At 40.7% G+C, this 16147-nt stretch overlaps 1 protein-coding gene across 7 annotated transcripts in view; it reads right to left on the bottom strand.

The window, feature by feature from the left end:
* Nucleotides 1–16147, bottom strand: part of FBXW4 (F-box and WD repeat domain containing 4) — a 142695-nt gene that overhangs the window by 93826 nt on the left and 32722 nt on the right. For 2 of the 7 annotated variants that reach the window (XM_081546837.1, XM_081546846.1), the window contains exon 3: nt 1847–2081. The exons of the other annotated variants lie outside the window; for them this stretch is intronic. The gene's annotated coding sequence lies outside the window, so the exon portion shown is untranslated. The remainder of the gene's footprint in view (nt 1–1846; nt 2082–16147) is intronic. 7 annotated transcript variants of the gene reach the window in all.

Raw genomic sequence — 16147 nt, 5'->3', positions numbered from 1 at the left:
TCAGTATCCTATGTTAACCCACATAGGAAAATCAATGAACAAAGGAATTTTAAATGTTGAAGCAGATGGGATCCATGACGAGAATGAGAGGAAATAACAAAGTCTTTCTTGGTTATCACACAACTCCCATAAGTCCAGATTTTTGAAAACTATAAACTCATATTCCTTTAGATAATTTTTTTTAAGTTTTAAAGATTTTTGAAAATAAACATTTTTCAAGAGCCTTCCATGATACAGTTAACTAAAATCAATGTTACTTATTCAGCAGTGCCCACAGTAGAGTCACAGAAGCAACCTGAGAAGAAATAAGCCATTGACAGAGAACAGAAATGTTTGGAACAAATGTATTTCAAACTGTTTAAATACATTACGGAACATCCATAGAATAGAACAGTAAACACACAGCTGTGAAAAAGAATGAGGAAGATCAGATGCAGTGTTTCAGAAGGGTAGCTAATAAACATTAAGTGAAAAAGCAAAATGCAGGACAGTGTATAGTATGTTGCCATTGAGGGGTGGGTGGGAAACTACACTGGTCTGCTTTGACTTTTTGGGTGCTAGCTCTCTCTGGACAAGGACCCAAAACCTTGTACGTTTGCTTCCAAAGAGAAGAACTGGCTGGATACAGGATAGGGTTTCTTTTCACTATACACTATTTCATACTTTTTGAATTTTTAAACTATTAACTGTATGGATTGCCTATTGAATAATAAATATTACCTTTTAAAAAAGCTAGGGAAGCTGTGGGTCTGATCACAGTGATTCTTCTTCTGTTGAGTGGTATGAGAGATGGAGATCTTGAGAAATTCTAGATTTTTTAAAAATTGAAGTATAGTTGATTTACAGTGTTGTGTTAGTTTCTGGTATACAGCAAAGTGATTATACATTTTCAAGCATATTTCAGGAATAATGAAAAAAATTACCACTACCTTGCCTCAGCTACAATGAAGAAGTTGGGGGCAGGGGAGATGTTAACTAGGATGTTAACCTAGTACCAGTGTTTGCTTCCAAGGAGGAAATATGTTAACTAGGATGTCAGAAGGTAGATCAAAATTAATACCCAGATTGTGAAAATATGACAATTACTGATGGAAGGAAAAAGAATACTCACTGCATTTAAGTAAGCAGGGATACATTAGGAAAAAGGACTAAACAGAGAAAATGCTAGAACTTTTTAAATTTTTAAATTAAATTGGTTAAATTATTAAAAGTCCTTTGTGAAACAAAGCTTAAGAATGTGGTATTATCGTAGCAAAATATATAAAGAGATTTTTCAAATGAACCCCATCAGATCCAGAAATCAGTAAAACAATTTCCCTGTCTTAAAATGCTTACACAAACATACCCCTAACACACAAATTCAGACACATACTGTAAGCAGCACACAAGACCATTAAGACAAATCTAGACTTTTATAGCTATTTCTTTTTTAGGGGTCATTCTTTGCATTTTTACTGCCCTAAATTTCCCTCTTCAAGTCACAGCAATGCAGAATTGAGCTTTCTTTCTTTTTTAGTTTTGTTTCCAACCAAGTCTTTTGTACACTTCTGGAATTTAAGCCACCTATGTTACCGCTACTTATCTATAACACCATTGCTTTGAGGGATTAAAGCAGGTTTCTTATAATACACTTAGATCAAGAGTTATCTGAGTTGAGAAGAATATCCTGTTTGAGTTGGGGCCGGGGAACCTTTATTTTTTTTATTTTTTATTTATTTTTTTTGATCTTGAGTTGTTTTGATTTCCCCTGAGAGCAGTAATCTTCAGCAAGTGATATTTTTAAAAAGCCCCAAACACACCACAAAACATTCCAAGTGATTTTAACTTCTGAATGAGGTTGGGCTACCTGAGTGATTCTCTCTCTTCTCTTCTTTGGCAGAAAGGATTAGAAACCTCCACAGAACTTGCTCTCTATTAAAGTGGAGTGCTGTGCATTCATTGGCAAGAGGTGAATTGTTTTCAGATTACATGCGAAAGAGTGTGTGTGTTTCTTTCCCACATCAAAGACTTGGATGGAAGCAGTTCTGAGTATTGCCAGGGATGCAAGAATTGGTGCTAAAGTGATTAACAAAATTGCTTTCCTGCAAAAGAAGCACAAAACATTACCTAGGGATTAGAGGAGGAGAGGGCAAGATTAAAGGTGATGTTGAATTTTGGGTGGAATATCTTATCCATCTTTTTCAAATCATGCTTCAAGGATTCTGTGGCCCATCCTTAAGGAAATTGAACAAATCAAAGTCTCACTTTCTCAAGTTTTGTACATGGGGCACTGACAAGGTAAAATTAAAACTACTAACACAAGTGGCACTTACTTGTGACCTCCATATCTTTATCTCACACGGCAAATACATTTTGAATGTATTTTATTCAGCACACACCAGCAACCCCATCGACCAAAGATTCTTTCATTTATAATTGGTTTGTGTGTCACCTGTTGAACTTAAATGCTAGTGTTTTATTGAATTTCTGAAGTTGTTTGGTTTTAGTAAATCTTGATTAGTATTATGTTCCTTTTTAAACAGAGCTTTCACAGTCAAAACTTTCACCTAACCAAAATGAAAAAATAGAAGAAAAAAAAAAAAAGCCATAGAGCCCATATTCTAAATAGTGAAAGAAAGATCACACAGCAAACCTCACAATTCCTAGTTTAGGATATTATTTTAAGGGGTCTCTCTGAAATGTATTATGACATTTTTTGCCACTTTTTTTTTTTCTCTCTTTCAAAAACTGAATGTAGGCCTCCCTTCTTCCAAGAAGTCTTCCTGACTTTAGTGTTCCAGTGAGAGTCAGGCAGAAACATATAGGTACATGTAACTGTTCTGTATGAATAAACTTTTTCTTCCTTCTTGGTTTCTTCCTCTAAAACATTTAAGTTCAGGGACTTCCTTGGTGGCCTAGTGGTTGACTTCACCTTCCGATGCAGGGGATATAGATTCAATGTCTGGTTGGGGAACTAAGATCCCACATGCCTCCTGGCCAAAAAACCAAAACATAAAACAGAAGCAATATTTGTAACAAATTCAATAAAGACTTTAAAAAAAAATAAGTCTAAAAAAGGAATAAAGCAATTACCCGGATAGGTAGAAAAAACATAAAGTTGAATGTACTAGCAAAATAAATTCAGAGCAATATATGTAGTATGATACCATTTACAAAAAAATTTACACACAAAATAGTATCAGAATTCTTTAGGGACCATATATTCAGGTAAAGGTAAAAAATTGGAACAGAAGTATATACCTCAAACTCATGGTAACAGCTGCCTCTGGGAAGGAAGGTGGGAAATTTGGAGGGCCATGATGAGAGGGAATTTTCACCACATGTGTAATGTTTATTTATTTTAAATTTTCTCTTTAAAAAATTAAGATGATTCACTTACCCATAGTTATGGCATGAGAAGTATCACTGAAATTCTGGTCTAAAAGACACGCCTAATGTATAGGGGTTTTTTTGGTCTGATACTATGTCTCTATAACAATAAAACCTGTTTCAAATTGATTAAATAATTCAGAATACTTGTGACCTCTTCCTCTCCCACAATAGTATCATCCTCATAAACAAATGACCTGTGGTGATGGAGTTTATCTTTGTGTGTGTTCTGTAAAGAGTCAGAACACACCATTGAGTCCTCGGTAAAAAGAACCAATAGGTGAATAAATAAATAAGCACTGTTTGCCCGCCACCCTGCATGCAACAGTTTGTGGACATTTTCTTTTTGAAGTTGTTTCTCGAGGTTGCCTATGTGACTTCTTCGCTTTCAAGAACTTGTTGAGGACAATCATTTTTTTATCTGTCTTTCCTTTGGGGTCCCGTAAGGTCACTGGCCATAAGATAGCTGTGAAATTTGACATTGTTCCAATTTAAATGCTTTACTCCAGCAAGTGCAAGACTGTGGATGCTTCGGTGTGGGGATTGCCATGGCCAGGCTGGTCCTGAGACTCGCCAGCCCTCCAGGCTTCAAAGCCTGTTATCCTTGATCTCACTAAAGAATGTTTTTGAATTCTATGTCCATCTAGTGGTTGCCTGCAAAGATCTACTTGGCTTTTTCTTTCTTCCTTTTCTTTCACACTTGATCAGTGAGATTCTGTTTGTGATGGGGGTTTTGCCCCCCTTGGTCTTTAATTCTTTCACAGGTGGTTTCAAAGTGTCTATCCTTAGCCCCTGCTTTCTATAAACAAGCAGGAATTCGTGAACCGCAGTTACTGATGGCTCTCCTCACGGAGCAATTCTCTCACTTTGAAAACAGACTGTTTTGTGGACAGTAAAGTACAGTTCTTTTTCATAGATGAGATTAGAGACTTTAGGGGAGCTGGAAGGAGGGGAGTTTCTTCCTTTCTCTTTATTTTTTTAAACTGGAGAGCCTTTGTGTTGTAACTCATTTTAACAAATTCAAGAACGTATTTTACACTCAGTTGCACCTTTGGTTAAAGATGACACGGCACTAGGTAGAAGATGCTGGAATTTGCTGATTTGCTCATTAATTCCAACATCTCCAGCATCCCAAGTGTAAGGTTAAGAGTTGAAGATCAGGTGGTGACAGAGCTAATGTGATTACCTATCTAAGGGATCAAATGATATCAATTCTGCCTAAGAATGCTGATGTGCCACGGGAGGTTGACATTTTCTATGCCATTAAATATTCTTCAACAATATCATTTTAATGGCTGCATAGCATTCCACTGAGTAAGATGGACCACAATTTACTCAACCAATTCCCCAGTAGTGAAAACAGGTGTTTCCAATGTTTTGGCATTATAAAGAGCACTCCATACTCACATTCTTGAGTTTGCTGATAAATTCCTAACAGTGAAAATGTGGCCATAGGGCATATACATTTGTGGAAGCTTTGAAGATCAGCATTCATTTTAAAATTCACTTAAAAAAAAGGGATTGGAGGACAGAAGGAATTGCTACTGCAACTACACACTGAAGATCCCAAGCAAACTTCTACTTAATCAGTTGAGAAATTCCCTCACACAATGTAAGGAAGGAGTGGGCATTGTCTGTTAGCCCTCTAGCAATTCATCTTTCACCATTGACCTACACTGAAACCTTCAGCTTAGGAAAAGAATGTAAAAGGCTCTTACAGAAGGCTTGATTCAGTGGTACTCAGGGTGCTATAATAGTCTGTGTGTGAGCACTTTCATCACTGTAGTTCACTACTGGATCCAGGACTAATCAGGATCTCTTTCACTTTGCTCATTATTGAAATATGATGCTATCTATAGGGTGGAAATTGCTAAGGAATACCAATCAAGAAAATAAGTTCAAGAGGAGAAATCAATCATTCAGGACTAATGACTAGGGGGTAGGTTTCTCCCTTCTGAACTACCTAATTATTAGTTGGTATAGCCTATGCCTCCACAGAGCCTTGAACTTGGAAATCGTGGATAAACATTAGATTATATGGCTCACTTGCTCACAGACTTTGCCACCCTAGGCTTTGTGGTCAACACAAACCCCTTTGCCTTGCACTCAACATTCTGGTTTACCCAGCCCTCTCTCCACCCTTAGTGCCCTAGCAGGAAACCTTCCATTCCATCCAAACTGAAACTATGTGCTGTGTTCCAAACATGCAGCATATATTCCAGAAGGACCGTTGAGTTTGGCCCAGATAGTCTGGATTTGAGCCCTGGCTCTGCCATTTCTTTTCTAGGTGACCTTGGGCGACACACTTAATCTTACTGAGTCTCAGTTTCACCATCTGTAAATTAGGGATGGCAAAGCCTGTTGTATGTTAAACTAGATACCAGCATGTGAGAGAAGTTGTAATGCAGAGCGGGCAGGATTTGATAGGTGACATGAATGTCTTGTTTATCCTGGCCTCTAAGCATTTGCTCCCACCTAGTCTCTTTCTGGAAAAGTTCTCTCACATCTGAATCCCACCCACTCCTCAAAGCAAACTCATGTTTTAGCCCTCTTGCAAGCCCTCCCATGAAAATCCTTAGCTGGTAAGACTCCCTGATTAGACTTTCATTCCACATGTCAGTGCTTCTAAATGGGCTCTCTCCTGGGGCAGTTTTCAGGGAGTACTGACTCCAGTTTTGTCCCAACAACTATCATAATTAATGTATACTACTTGATGCCTACAACAATAGCCTATAACGTCAACAGAATGGATATTACTGTTATCATCCCTGTTTCTCAGAGATTCAGAGAAATGAAGCAATTTTTCCAAGGCCACAAAGCTAGTGTAGGCAGAACTGAAAAAGCTGAACCCAACTAGACTGATTTCAAAGCTCATGCCCTTGGGACTTCCCTGGTGGTTCAGTGGCTAAGACTCTGTAGTCCCAATGTAGGGGCCTCAGATTCGATCCCTGATCAGGGAGCTGGATCCCACATGCTGCAACTAAAGATTCTACATGCCACAACTAAGACCTGGCACAGCTATATAAATAAATATTTAAAAAAAAAAAAAAAAAAACAAAGCTCATGCCCTTGATGTCACACAATAAATCCTCTGTTGTTGTTGTTCAGTTGCTCAGTCATGTCCAACTCTTTGTGACCCCATAGATTGCAGCACGCCAGACTTCCCTGTCCTTCACCATCTCCTGGAACTTGCTCAAACTCATGTCCATTAAGTCGGTGATGCCATCCAACCATCTCATCCTCTGTTGTTCCCTTCTCTTACTGCCATCTATTTTTCCCAGCATCTTTTCCAACAAGTCGGCTCTTCGCATTAGGTGGCCAAAGTATTGGAGCGTCAGTGTCAGTCCTTCCAATGAATATTCAGGACTGATTTCCTTTAGGATTGACTGGTTTGTCTCCTTGCAGTCCAAGGGACTCTCAAGAGTCTTCTCCAACACCACAGTTCAAAAACATCGATTCTTCAGCGCTAAGCCTTCTTTATGGTCCAACTCTCACATCCATACATGACTACTGGAAAAACCATCGCTTTGACTATACCAACTTTTGTCAGCAGAGTAATGTCTCTGCTTTTTAATACACTGTCTAGGTTTGTCATAGCTTTTCTTCCAAGGAGCAAGCATCTTTTAATTTCATGGCTGCAGTCACTGTCCACAGTGATTTTGGAGCCCAAGAAAATAAAATTTGTCACTGCTTTCATTGTTTCCCCATCTATTTCCCATGAAGTGATGGGACCAGATGCCACGATCTTAGTTTTTTGAATGTTGAGTTTTAAGCCAGCTTTTTCACTCTCTTGTTTCACTTTCCTCAAGAGGCTCTTTAGTTCTTCTTTGCTTTCTGCCATACGGGTGGTGTCATCTGCCTATTGAGGTTATTGATATTTCTCCTGGCAATCTTGATTTCAGCTGGTGATTCATCCAGCCTGGCATTTCGTACAATGTACTCTGCATATAAGTTAAATAAGCAGGGCGATAATATACAACCTTGACATACTCCTTTCCCAGTTTTGAACCAGTCGTTGTTCCATGTTCAGTTCTAACTGTTGCTTCTTGTTCTGCATACAGATTTCTCAGGGGGCAGGTCAGGTGGCCTGGTATCCCTATCTCTTGAAGAATTTTCCACAATTTGTTGTGATCCACACAGTCAAAGGCTTTAGCCTAATCAATGAAGCATAAGTAGATGTTTTTACGGATTTCTCTTGCTTTTTCTGTGATCCAATGGATGTTGGCAATTTGATCTCTGGTTCCTCTGCCTTTCCTAAATCCAGCTTGAACATCTGGAAGTTCTCAGTTCACGTACTGTTCAAGCCTAGCCTGGAGGATTTTGAGCATGACCTTGCTAGCATGTGAAATAAGTGCAATTGTGCAGTAGTTTGAACTTTCTTTGGCATTGCCCTTCTTTGGTATTAGAATGAAAACTGACCTTTTCCAGTCCTATCTCTTTAACTGTTAATGGACATTTGTCTCTCTCTGAAGTAGTATTACTGTTGAATTTTAGGTCCTTGCCTAAGAAGAAAATGGTTGTGTTCTTGGGCATAGTAACCACCTAAAGAAACTTATGTAGTGTTTGCAGAGGCACGAAAGACATGTGCATGATATGCCAGTTCTCAGGGAAATTGTCCCAGATGAAAACTTTCTGTAAATTATTTCCCTGGGACTCAGACTGAAAACTGGGGCTTTGGTGGGAGGTTATCTCTTCCCTCATACAGCAAATAATTACAACTCAGAGCAGCCCTCTTAGAAGTGGTTCCCCCACTGCACTTGCTGCCTCTTAGTTCCCCCCTGCCCCACCCCTCTAGGCTCAAGAGCTTTTGCTCAAGTGAATCACAGGTGATCTTGACTAGAAGAGATTGTAAGGGTCATCCTATCACTTCATGGTCCTCCAGCACACCAGCAGATCTCGCTAGCTACACATTTCATTCTCTGACAGCTCAGTAGACATTCTGCAGACTTAGGGAAAGTGTGAGTCCCCAGTCACCTGCAATCCAAAGCAGAGACGTGTCTTCAAAATACCCCATCACTGGGTCAGCAACAGCCTTCCATCCAGAGTGTTGGACTACTTATTACAAAAATACCTGGAAGCCACATGAATCTTGATTGGACTGTTTTCGTCAATTATGTTGATAGCAGTTGTTCGTCTCTGCCTTGCCTCTGCCTTGGGCACTTGGGCATTAAATTTGCCAAGTTGCTTTCAGATTTGTTCAATATACGTGTATTGAGAACTACTTCCCAGGTACCTTGCTAGGCACTGGGGGATAAAAAGATAGGGGATAGAATCGTCTCACTTAAATTTGTTTTTTTTAACTGAAGTTGATTTACAATGCTATGTCAGTTTCTGGTGTACAGCAAAGTGATTCAGTTACACACACACACACCTATATATATATATACATATGATTTTTCATACTCTTTTTCATTATAGGTTATTAAAAGATATTGAATATAGTTCCCTGAGCTATACAGGACTTTGTTGTTTATTTTATATATAGTAGTTTGTATCTGCTAATCTTAAATTCCTAATTTATCCCTCGCTAGAATCTTCTTTTTCTCAACACCATTTCCACTGAAAGCCACACTTTGTTACAGCCAACAAACATCAAGTCAGCAACGAACCCCAAGTTGCACAGAGGCAGTTTGTAATCTTGCTGTTTTCTGAAACCAACATGAGCATTAACATTAACACAGCAATGACTTAATTATATCTAATTTCTCTGAGCCAAAGACAGGAGTTTGATCTCAATTCACATACTATTCTGGTAGATTGTTACATGTAACATCAGGCATAATATGCCTACATCTTTATCCACATTGTCTGGTAAAGCCCTCTCTCCCTTTTCATGATGCTGCTACCTCTAATTCTCCCACACCCATCATTCTATCTCAAACACCAAGACCTCGAAGATCTCTCCTCCAAAGATCTTAGCCGTAAGACTTACACATTTCCCCTTATTTCTCAACAGTACCCACCCTTCCCTAGATGTTCTTTAGCATAACATCAACTCAGTCAAATGAGATCAACAAATATTTACAGAGGAGGAAGGAGGGACAGATGGGGAAGGGGACAGCTGTGATTACTGACCCATCCTGCACCAGCTTTCCCTCAGAGTGGCTTTGGATACAAACTCAAAGCAGCAGACCAGCAATGAACAATTGGGATTTGAAATTTTTTTAAACTATCACTTACAATAGCACCAAAAAAATACAAATACTTAGGTATAAAATCTATCAAAACATATACAGGATCTATAGAAAGCCACAGAACACTGATCAAAGAAATAAAAGAAGATCTAAATAAATGGTGTGAGATTCCATTTTAGAAAGTCAGTATAGAAAATCAATTCCTTTCCTATATGCCAGGAATGAACAATTGGAATCTGAAATTTTAAAAAAGATACTATTTAAAAGTCTTGTTTCAGGGCTTCCCTGAGGCTCAGTGGTAAAGACCCTGCCTGCCAATGCAGGAGACATGGGTTTGATCCCTGATCTGTGAAGAACCCACATGCTGTGGGGCAACTAAGTCTGTGCACCACAATTACTGAGCCTACGTGCTGCAACTACTGAAGCCCAAGCACCCTAGAGCCCATGCTACAAAACGAGAAAAACCACCACGATGAGAAGCCTGCATACCACAACTAGAGAGTAGCCCCTGCTCACTGCAACTAGAAAGAAGCCCGAGCAGCAACAAAGAGCCAGCACAACCAAAAATAAATAAATAAAAGTCTTGTTTCTTAGAGTGACTTGGTTCAGGTGATTAGCATATTAAATTGGTGGCTTAGCAATTTCAACTTGACTGTGTCCTTTAGTCAGAAATCCTGGGGTTATTGAGACCTTTCAAGTAGCAGCCCATCAATTTGAGTCAAAGCTGTCCTTTGAGGGATCCTAACCATCCCTGGATTCCTCTGAGGTACTATTTATCAAGTCGTTTTTCCCCCCTCCAAGCTTCTTTCATTTAGGGAGCCACATCTTCCCCACAGACCCCCATTCCTCATTTTCAAATCTCCCTGCCTCTCTTGCCTCCAACTGATTACTGAACTTTAGTCCAGCACTTCCAAAGGCACCTCCACTCTCCAGCAAGTCATCCTGCCTTGTGTCCTGTTTCCCAACTGAAGTTTGGCTTCTCCATCCCTCACTCTTCTCCACCTCCAGCTCCTCCCATTCTCTTCCCCAGGGTACAGGTCAGTCCTTCAAGAGTGTACTTACCATGTTTAGTTTTCTCTGAAACAAATATTTGCATATGTGAACCCCACATTTGCCATATGGTTTTTCCTACTTCCCAGCCAGTGGAACTCTCAATTTCATATATATTTTGGGAAATGAAGTTTTCCCCAGATGGTCTCTCTAAAGCACCAAAGCAAGGTCAGGGTTTTATGCATTCCTTCAAAGGTTCTGGGCAGAGGTTAGAATTACTTGTGTTTTCTTTGTCCCATCGGCAGTTATTTCATCAGTACACCTGATAATGGGACACAACCTGGCTCATTCTGAGCTAGAAACACACCAGTGTTTGAGGGAGATGTTGAGCTATAAACTGGTATCCCCAGGGAAGGGATAGAAACCTGCCCAGTTGCTCAAATAATTTTAAACCAAATCCCTTAAGAATATTTCCTCAGGGAGAGAAAAAGTATGAATATTAGAAAGATGATGAACCAGGTGTGCCGAAAAGGTTTCTTAGTCATTCTGAGCCCTAGAAGGGGGTGGGGGCAGGCTTACATCTCTACTGGGAAACATATTTCCCCCTTTTAAATCAAGAAAGAAAAAAAACAACAACATAGCCCCAAATAGAGAATGTTTTCTTTTGTAACTGGAAGCAAACATCACTGATGGCTTTAACAGCTGCCTGCCAACATGGCCTGAGAAGCAGGCAAACTCAAACATTTTTTGAGATCAACACATGTACAGACATACAGTATATTAGGTCAAATTATAAATCCAGGAATAAAAGAACAAATAAACAAGTTTCAGATTTCTCTAGGCTTTCTGAGTCCAACACCAGCTAAATTAGACTCTGAAGCAGAGAAATCTAGCTTCCAAGAAGGCAAGTCTCCCAGGAGTTCAAGTCAAACCTCCCTCTGGTAGGAAAAGAAGGTGCCGTTGTAGATTAACTGGCTGACGGCTGACCAGGTCCAGGCTGACGGCCCTGCCTAGCAGGGGCTTCCCTGTGTCTTAGCCTTACAGACCCTGAGGATGTCTGCCATTGACTTGATCTTTGACCCCAGTAAATCATTTAATATGCCATGTGCCTCTGTCCATATGTTCATGTTTGGTGTGATTTGGATGAGAATTCCAGCAAGTCTGGGTGTGCCACCCATTAGGGCTAAATCTCTCCCTTTGGAGCTTCTAGGAAGAAACTTGTGGACAGCTGCATTGCAGAGAGCCAAAGTGCCTGGACAAACCAAACTGAAATGCCTGCAGATAGTGAGACCAGGATTGCCTAAACCGCAACAGCAATCAGAAGGACAAATCTGTTCTCTGCTTATCAAAATTGACACAAGACTTTTTGATAGTTTTGCCTTAGCACAAGAAAACCATTTGAGAGTCATAGATGAGAAATTCTGGATTATTCTTCTGATCCCCCTCTATACTAGTTAGGTGACCTTGAGCAAGTCCATTAGTCCATGGTTCTTCAGACATTAGTCAGTCAAGAAATTAATGAAATAGACTAGAACTAAATATTTTTTTAATGAAGTCAAGCTGAATAGAATAGAAAGTATCAGTGTTTAGTCCACAGTATAGAGGAGGCAATGGCAACCCACTCCAGTACTCGTGCCTGGAAAATCCCATGGGCAGAGGAGCCTGGTAAGCTGCAGTCCATGGGGTCGCTAAGAGTTGGACACAACTGAGCGACTTCACTTTCCCTTTTCACTTTCATGCATTGGAGAAGGAAATGGCAACCCACTCTAGTGTTCTTGCTTGGAGGATCCCAGGGACGGGAGAGCCTGGTGGGCTGCCATCTATGGGGTCGCACAGAGTCAGACACGACTGAAGCAACTTAGCAGCAGCAGCAGCAGCAGTCTGCAATAAGTTAAGCTCCATCATACATGTGTGTGGATGTGTGTTTCCTGGGGTCATGATGAATAAAAATTTCTTACTGTGGGTAACAAACAAAAGAGCTTCCCACAATGGCTTAGACCATGGGTTTTGATTTCTTCATCTAATGAATGAAAGTCATTCATTTTATACATATACTTATATAGACAGTCATATTCATATACACCATTCATACACACACATATATCTATAATGGACACCACAGTGTGTTAGGCACAGTGGCATATGACCTTTCCAGGGGCAACAAGGCCCTGTCCTCCTCGAGCCTCAGCTAGCAGGGAAGCCAGTCATCAAATAATTACATAACTGTTTAACTAACACTGTGTGAAGAGTGTATGTAACACCAGGTTCCTAACCTGGGCTGCAGGATCAGAGCTAGCCTTCCTAAGGAAGTGACAGAGAAGGGGGCAGAGAGGGATGGAGGCAAAGAATGGGGGTGGGGGGGTGGAGGTAGCATTCCAGGCAGAAGGCCCAGTAAGTGTGAGCAGAACCTGAAGGTGGAACAGTGTCAGCCCTACCTCAACAATTTCTATGAAGACCACGTGAGATGACTGTGGGAACACTTTGTAAACTGTGGAGTGTTATTCAAATGTTGTGGCTTATTATTTAAAACAGTGATTATAAACATGCCTTAAAGACGAGTTGAGGGACTTCCCTGGTGGTCCAGTGGTTAAGAATCCACCTGCCAGTGTAGGGGATATGGGTTCGATCCTTGGTTGTGGAACTAAGATCCCACATGCCATGAGGCAACTAAGCCCTCATGCTGCAATGAAAGATCCCGCCGGCTGCAACTAAGACCCAACACAGCCTAAATAAATTAATTAAAAATACACATATATATACATGAGTTTAGCTTCAGCAGGTGGCCGCCAGGTCCAGGGTCACCCTGAGCTGGAATGGTAGCTCCGTGATGCTGAGCAGGCCCCTGGGCCCACACTACTGAGAGCTGGCCCAAAACTGGAGTCACACAGCAGGCACCAAGGAGCCTCTGCAGGCCACTCACAGGGGCTGATTCTGGACTGGGGGCCCTACTTCAATGGCAAGTTTAAGAAAAACAATGAATGAAAATGACCCCTCCTCTGGTATCTGGTGGTACTGCCTCCTTCCATCCAATTCTCGAACAGCCCAGTCTTTCAGGATGGCCCTCAAGGAAACCCATAGAACAACTTAGACTTTCTGTGTGCAAATAGCTTTGGTGTGTGAATGCACATGGTATTAAACCTTGCTCTGAAACCTGCCCACCAGGACAAGCTCATGCTGGGCTTGGTTACCCTGACTGCAGTCCCAGGGGCTTGGGTCACTGGGGAATCCTTTCAACTCCAAATTTAGGTGCTCTCCCCATAACTAGCAGAAATGGCTTGATTTAAAATGTTTAATATATAATACCTGCACAATGTTTTTATCTCTCACTGCCTTAGCAAATTACCCCATGACTTAGTGGTTTAAAACAACAAACATTCATTATCTCACAATAAATATATATATATATATATATATATATATATATATAAATATATTGAGCTTAGTTTGCTTTATTAATCCATTCAGTGACTAGTTGAATAGTGCTTAATGTCAGATATGGTTCCAGATTCTGGGGTTACAACAGTAAATAAGACACGACCGCTGCCATGGAAAGGTTCCCTTTCAGAGACAGAGAGACACTAAACACAACAGTGATTTCAGAGAGCCGTAAAGTGGGGCAGAGTCATAGAGAACAAAGGAGGTAAAGAAGGTGCTTTAGGTAGGAAAGCAGGGTTCTCTGAGGGGCTAACAACCAGATCTGAATAAAATGACACCTGCCACATTCTGACAATGTGACCTTGGCAACATCACCTAACATTTCAGGACTCAGTTTCCTCATCTGTTAAATAAGGATACTTGTACCCATCTCTTGGGATTTCCCTGAGGATTGTCTTGCCTGAGATAAGGAATTCAAGGCCTCCAGTACAAAGCTGAGCTGGCATTAAGAGGCACTTCATTGCTAAATAATTGAGTGTCTACTGATCTGTTGTTCAAGATATTAGGAATATGTTTAGAAAGATATAGAATGACAAGGAGGAGAAAGTAGGTCTCCTATTTTCAGACCAGGCTGGACAAGTCCCTCAAAAGAAGTTATTAGTGATCATCTACTCTGTGCCATTTCTCTTCCATGGGGATTTTCTTGATCCCTGTCTCCTGTACAATGTCACGAACCTCTGTCCATAGTTCATCAGGCACTCTGTCTATCAGGTCTAGTCCCTTAAATCTATTTGTCACTTCCACTGTATACTCATAAGGGATTTGATCTAGGTCATACCTGAATGGTCTAGTGGTTTTCCCTACTTTCTTCAATTTAAGTCTGAATTTGGCAATAAGCAGTTCATGATCTGAGCCACAGTCTGCTCCTCGTCTTGTTTTTGCTGACTGTATAGAGCTTCTCCATCTTTGGCTGCAAAGAATATAATCAGTCTGATTTCGGTGTTGACCATCTGGTGATGTCCACGTGTAGAGTCTTCTCTTGTGTTGTTGGAATAGGGTGTTTGCTATTACCAGTGCATTCTCGTGGCAAAACTCTATTAGCCTTTGCCCTGCTTCATTCTGTACTCCAAGGCCAAACTTGCCTGTTACGCCAGGTGTTTCTTGACTTCCTACTTTTGCATTCCAGTCTCCTATAATGACATCTTTTTTGGGTGTTAGTTCTAGAAGGTCTTGTAGGTCTTCATAGAACCGTTCAACTTCAGCTTCTTTGGCGTTACTGGTTGGGGCATAGACTTGGATTACCGTGATACTGAATGGTTTGCCTTGGAAACGAACAGAGATCATTCTGTCGTTTTTGAGATTGCATCCAAGTACTGCATTTTGGACTCTTTTGTTGACCATGATGGCTACTCCATTTCTTCTAAGGGATTCTTGCCCACAGTAGTAGATATAATGGTCATCTGAGTTAAATTCACCCATTCCAGTCCATCTTAGTTCGCTGATTCCTAGAATGTCAACGTTCACTCTTGCCATCTCCTGTTTGACCACTTCCAGTTTGCCTTGATTCATGGACCTAACATTCCAGGTTCCTATGCAATATTGCTCTTTACAGCATCGGACTTTGCGTCTATCACCACTCACATCCACAGTTGGGTATAGTTTTTGCTTTGGCTCCATCACATCATTCTTTCTGGAGTTATTTCTCCACTGATCTCCATTAGCATATTGGGCACCTACTGACCTGGGGAGTTCATCTTTCAGTGTCCTATCCTTTTGCCTTTTCATACTGTTCATGGGGTTCTCAAGGCAAGAATACTGAAGTGGCTAGTGGAGGTGATGGAATTCCAGTTGAGCTATTTCAAATCCTCAAAGGTGATGCTGTGAAAGTGCTGCACTTGATATGCCAGCAAATTTGGAAAACTCAGCAGTGGCCACAGGACTGGAAAAGGTCAGTTTTCGTTCCAATCCCAAAGAAAGGCAATGCCAAAGAATGCTCAAACTACCGCACAATTGCACTCATCTCACATGCTAGCAAAGTAATGCTAAAAATTCTCCAAGCCAGGCTTCAGCAATACGTGAACTGTGAACTTCCAGATGTTCAAGCTGGTTTTAGAAAAGGCAGAGGAACCAGAGATCAGATTGCCAATATCCGCTGGATCATCGAAAAAGCAAGAGAGTTCCAGAAAAACATCTATTTCTGCTTTATTGACTATGCCAAAGCCTTTGACTGTGTGGATCACAATAAACTGTGGAAAATTCTTAAAGAGATGGGAATACCA

This window comes from Giraffa tippelskirchi, chromosome 2 (genome assembly GCF_054371585.1).
Source record: "Giraffa tippelskirchi isolate mGirTip1 chromosome 2, T2T-mGirTip1v1.2.pri, whole genome shotgun sequence".
Classification (NCBI taxonomy): domain Eukaryota; kingdom Metazoa; phylum Chordata; class Mammalia; order Artiodactyla; family Giraffidae; genus Giraffa; species Giraffa tippelskirchi.
The sequence above is the reverse complement of the archived record's forward strand: the minus strand, read 5'-3'. Positions and strand labels throughout refer to the sequence as shown.